Genomic DNA, 6,000 nt, shown 5'->3' on the forward strand with positions numbered 1-6,000 from the left:
TCACTTATGAAGTGCACAGTAACAAAAGAATCTCTCTGACAAAAGCAGTAACCACGAACCTATGCACATAAAATGCTGCTTTTTAAATTGCATGTTACACATTCTTTGCAGTAGGCACATTAACCCTCTGTGCTACATTAGTTAAGTCAAAGCTGCCACTAAACAAAACTCTCCTCATGCTCCAGCAGGTACATTAATCACTGGCTTTATCTGGACTCTTTTATTGCTGCTGGAAACTTCTCTGCTTTGAAAACTGTTGCCTGTGGACCCCCTAGGAATGTGTCACGGACCCCTGGGGGTCCGCGGACCACAGTTTGGGAAACACTGCCCTAGTGCATTGTAGGGGCCAGAGATTAATTGAGAGAGGCCTCTGTCACTTTTGGGAAGACGTTACAGAGCACAGACCCTGGATTTAAGTGATAGCTTCTGTTATGGTGGGTTTGGCCCCGTCACTCTTCGGCAAACTCTACAGAGCAAACTCTCTGGTTCCATCTTAGCTTTCTACTAGTAGGGTTTGACAACAGTCATTCCTGGATAGACTTCACACAGCATACATCATGGCTATTTAACTGTGGTTTCGTTGCGAAGGGCCCCTTACTGGGGCCTACAGAGCATATAGTTGCTTCTTTGAGATGAAGCTAACAAGCTTCTCTGTCCCTCAAGGGTCTATAGAGAGTACACCATGATGGTTTAAGTGTTGTTCCTTCAGTGAGAATGCGCCTATTTCCGTTCAATAATAGAATAGTATTTATTTATTTATTTAGAGAGTTTTATATAGGGCTGGGAGGACCCGTGGGTATCAGAGAGCTATACAATATGTACACAGGCAATAAAAGAAATAGACAGTCAAAACAAAACAGGTTGCCATATGGAAGGCAGATAATATACTCGAGAGTTACTTTTTTGTAGGCAGCTAAAAAAGAGCTATGGTATATTGTCCAGAGGGTTAAAGGTGCCAAGCGAGGAGGAGATCCTTTAGTTTTCTCTTGAAGGTCATGAAGGAGGGGTTGGTTCTGAGATCTGCTGGTGGGGAATTCCAGATTTTGGGGGTAATTGCTCAACAAGGAACAAGCCATGGCTTTTCGTTTATGTCTCTTTGGGGGTTGAGAAGTAGGTTGTTGGTGTTCCTCAGGTTTATTGCCTGGCCTGCCTTGGTGAGTGTGGCTGCCAGGTTGACTGGTTTACCAGTGTGAAGGACTTTGTGGGTGAGACTGGCAGTTTTGAAGTGGAAGCGAGCTTCAATTGGGAGCCACTTGAGATCTTTCAAGGAGGGGGAGATGTGATGGGGTGCTAGGTGGGATTGTGCTGTGCCTGTGAGGGTAGAATTCCCGTAGTCTAGTCTGGACCAAACCAAGGCTTGTGTTGTGGTTTTGATATCATTAGGGGGGATGAAGGGCTTGATTTTGTTAAGTAGCATAAATTTGTGGAGGGCACTCCTTGCGGTAGTCTTAATGTGTGAGCTCATGTTCAGGTTAGGGTCTAGTGTGATTCCATGCGATATGGCCGAACCGGCCAGGGTTAGGTTGTAATTTAGGGAGGTGATAAGCTTTATCCATTCTTGGGCCTGGTGAGATTGTCCGTCGTTTGACAAGACAAGAATTTCCGACTTATCTCGATTGAGTTTTAAGTGGTTGTGTGATAGCCAGTTTTGTATTTTTGTTAGAATATTATTTAGAGGGTGCATGTCTTCTGGGGAGGATATTTCCAGGAAGAGCTGGATGTCATTTGCATAAAGGTGGAAGGGGATGTTAGCTTGCTTGATTATGGTAGTGAGGGGCTCCATGTAGATATTGAAGAGAGTAGGTGAGAGGACTGAGCCCTAGGGGACACCTCTAGTTATGGTAGAGATATCAGAAGTTACGTTGTTTATTTTTATTTGTTAAAGATCGGTTGTTAAAAAAGGATGTGAAACAATTTCAGCACCAGGCCATTCACTCCAATCTGTTGTTTGAGGGTGTTAAGAAGAAGTTTATGGTCTACCATCTCGAAGGCCGCAGTTAGATCTAGGAGGATTAGCAGGCAGCAACGTCCGGCTTCCATAAATTTGTGGATGTCATCTGCTATATTTTGTAAAGCTGTTTCTGTCCTACTGCCTTTTCTGAAGCCTGACTGGTGAGAATCCGGGTGATTGTTAGTGTCGATGTGTTGGTTGAGTTGGAGTAGGACACATTTCTAAAGGATTTTGGCCAGGAAGGGCAAGTTTGATATTGACCTGAAGTTGTTGAGGTTCTCAGGGTCTGATCCCGTTTTCTTTAGTAGTGGAGTGACTTGGCCTAGTTTTGGGCAGTCTGGCATGACTCCTGCGCTTTGGAAGCTGTTTATTATCATCGTCCAGAGGGGTGTAATGATGTGATTGAGGATGTTTGCCACAGAGGCTGGGAGGAAGTCTGCAAAGTGGGAGGAGGGCTTTGAATTGGCAATTAGTTTAGAGATGTCTATTTCTGTGAGTGGGTTGAATGCTTTCCAGCAATTGGTGGTAGAGGGGAATCCTAGGGATTGGTTTCTCTCATGTGTCCCAGAAGGGGGGATCGCTACTTGGGGGTCAGAAGAAAGCAGGGTGGGATTTGCTTTTATCTGTGGTGTGGAGGGTGATTACAGTAGATGCTTGTGTGTGGCATTCAAGAGAGGACTCAATCATCGTAATTTTCTCATCAAAGAATTTAGTGAATGTATCACAGTTCTTTCGAGACCTGAGGGGCTTTAACTGGTGGTTTGGAAGTCTGTTTTTTTATGATGTTAAAATGGTCTTTCGGGCAATTTATTGCATTGTCAAAGGGCACTGCGGAAAAAGGCTGCTTTTTGTTTGATGATGTGGATTATATATGCTCTACCTTCTGCTCTGAGTTGGTGAAGGTGAATTAAGGAAGGGTTTTCTCACCAGAGTCTTTCTGCAGCTGTGAGTTGCCTTCTTTCTGTATTGATGTCTTTGTTAAACCAGGACATCGAACAGGTGTCTCTAATCCTTTTTAGTTTCAGAGGGGCTACTTGGTCTAGGATGGCTGACAAGGGAGAGTTAAAGTGCGTTGTGAGTTCTTTCGGGGAGAGGTAGTCTGACCTTGGGGGAAGGCTTAAGATAATTTTTTCTTCCAGATCAGCTAGGGGAATCTGGCTTATGTTTCTAGTCCACTGGAGGGTTTTCTTAGTATGGATGTTTAAGTGGACCAGGATGATGCGGTGGTCTGACTAGTCGACCAGGATGATTATTAATGGTTATCTCCTTCTCCTGGGCTAAAATGGCATCAAGGGTTGAGGCTCTGCTCTGGGTTTGTTCTTTGCAGTGTTGGAGAAGGTTGTTCTCAAGTAAGAGTTCATTCAAGGATTGGATTAGTGTGTTTTTCTCATCATTCCAATTCAGGTTGAAATCACCTAGGATTATGTTGTTGGCATTTGAGAGTGAGCAATGTGTTACCAGGTCTGATAGGTGTTTGTGGAAGGGGCGAGTGTTGCCAGGATGGTGGTAGAGGATGTGGCAATTCGTTGTTTTATTCTTTTTCATCCGTATAGTGGTGCTGAGATATTAAAAAATGCTATATGTGAAGGAGACAGGTTCAACCATTGTGATGGTATTTTTGTGGAAAATGATCCATTCTGTCTTTCTTGATGATTAAGAAGCCAGGAGAAACTAGTAGGTCGAGGATCGGATAGGTTGATTCATTAAGCCAAGTTTCGGTGTTGAATGCAATAGCCATGTCATGGTTAAGGATGGCTACCGCCAGTTTGGTTGCATGCTTGGAGGCAGATCTACATATTATAAGCAGGCAGTTGAAAATACTACAGTTGCTGTTGTGTTTCTGAGAGGTGGGTGCCCTAGGGATATCTAAGAGGTGTGCTGGCGGTCTGGCCGTTTTCCGGGGTGGAATGAGGTTTCTCCCGATACCAGTGATCACCTGGATCTTGGAGGTGGGTTCTTTTTTCCTCATTGGTGTCATGTGATACGTTTGGCCAGCTCTATAGCTTAGTTGTGTGACATCCTAGGACTTGATCGACTCGGTCTGTGAGCTCAGTTGCTGAAAGGAGTAGTAATCCAGCTATTAGGTTGAGTTTTTGAAGGCTGAAGTGGAGGTCTGGCATTGCTGAAAGGGGAGAGGAGTGAACAGTGGGCATAGTCAGGGGAGGTTTTGAGGGTCATTAGGATTATGTTGATACCTAGTATCACTTCATCGAGCTGACTTTCCATAGGACTTAGTCTTTCCTTTATGTCTAGCGTGGGTATTTGGTTAGAGGAGGTGGGAACTGAGATGTTTAGCTGCGATTTGTTAGGTGTGTGGTGTTCAAGATATGCAGGGAGCAGGTCAGAGAGTTGATGAGCAGGGCGTGTGTGTGTAACTTCCCTTATAGGGTCACTTTCAGAGGGCGCTTTTTGAGAAAATGGTACTTAGTCAGTCACCGGCTTAGTGAGGGGAGAGAATACGTTGTGCCTGTCATGTTTGGGTGCTGTTTGGGTGGTTTCTCTGGTGGCGTGGGGAGAAAGGAGGTGGGGTGGTGGTTGGTTGAGGGGCAGGGTAGTGGGAGAATAGTTGGGTTGAGTGAGTGGAGTGACGTTGATGCTTGGATCCAGACTGATAGTTCTAACTGTGCGGTCAGTGTTCTCGGAGTGAGGGTTTATGATGTGGTTGAGTGGGATATTGGTGTCCGGCTTAGAGAGAGAGGGGGTGAGATCTGAAACTGTGGTCGTGGTGAGGGTGGAGTTGTAAACTTGAGGGAGACTAGTATGGATGACCTCTTGCGGGTTGGTGGCTTCTGTGAGGGGGGTTGTGTTTAGGGGTGGTTGCGTGCGAGGAGAGAGCCTTGCACACTGTGGGGAATTTGAATTTGAAGGACGTAGGTTGGAGTCTTTGGCTTGAATCAGTACGATTCTGTTCATGTAGATAGTTAGGGTGGACTTGCCTTTGAACATGGGGCAGTGTGAGATCATCAATATGTGTCTGTGTGTTATGTTAGAGGTTTTTCTAATGAGTAGGTAGTTTGTAAGGGTTGTATTCCATTTCGCAAGTCAGGTAGTGTAAAAGATGAGATCAGTTTTCTCCTGACCTTTGGAGGAATTGTAGTAAAGATTTGTTATGAGTATTTCATGATGTTGTCTGATCAGATTATGTTTGAATTTTTTAGAGACGGTAGCTGAGAGGTTTGGGGTAGGAGATGCAGAAGGAGTTCAGGCCAAGTGGTTTCAAGTGGTGTGACATAGGAAAGAGGGGACCGGTGGTGGCAGGCAAGGCCACATGCACATATACCTCTAACTATTGTTCATTTCCATTCTACTCCAGCCATATGTACAGCTACATGATTACAGTTACATGAGAGGTGCAATCCATGACTCCAAAACGTTTTTCCATATGGGCCATACTCATATACCACACCCTGCTAACTAGCCGCAGTATAGTAAAATAAAGCTCAAGCAGTCTGTTTCTTCTTCCTCTTCACTCTTCGACCTGCAAAACCACAGTGACCAATCTCAATATAAGAACACTACACCAAAACACTTCAAAGATAGAGCTGAAGCTCAACAATCTTCCAATCAAATACCCCTTATAAGGTAACAAGCAAATAGAGCAATTGTGCTTCTGTGCCTTGTGAGTGGAACGAACGCTAGATGCATGCTATTAGTGTTCAGTACATAGTCAACAGGGAGGAGTAATATCTATATTTTGGTGGTAGACAGGTAGAGTGCAGTCCAGATGTAGATTCCATAACTTCTCCCTACTTTCCTTGATCACACCATCTGTACAATCCTTGACACATTTGATGTTTGTCTTACTTCTTACATTACCTTTGATGCATGGCGTAATGCCTTGGTGCTGTCGAGATAAGGGATAGAAGCAGGTGTGATCCTGTGAGACATCTCTTGATAAGCTGTGGTCTGTCAGCTGGATGATGGTTGGGGTTGAGGTCTCTGGGTGGAGGGTAGGAGGAGATTACTGTGCCACATCGTTCAGAGAAATGTATGCGATTGGGACACATTCAAGCCTTCTTTAATCAATGGTTTCTCTGACCGACCTGCTT

This window comes from Lissotriton helveticus, chromosome 1_1 (genome assembly GCF_964261635.1).
Source record: "Lissotriton helveticus chromosome 1_1, aLisHel1.1, whole genome shotgun sequence".
Classification (NCBI taxonomy): Eukaryota; Metazoa; Chordata; class Amphibia; order Caudata; family Salamandridae; genus Lissotriton; species Lissotriton helveticus.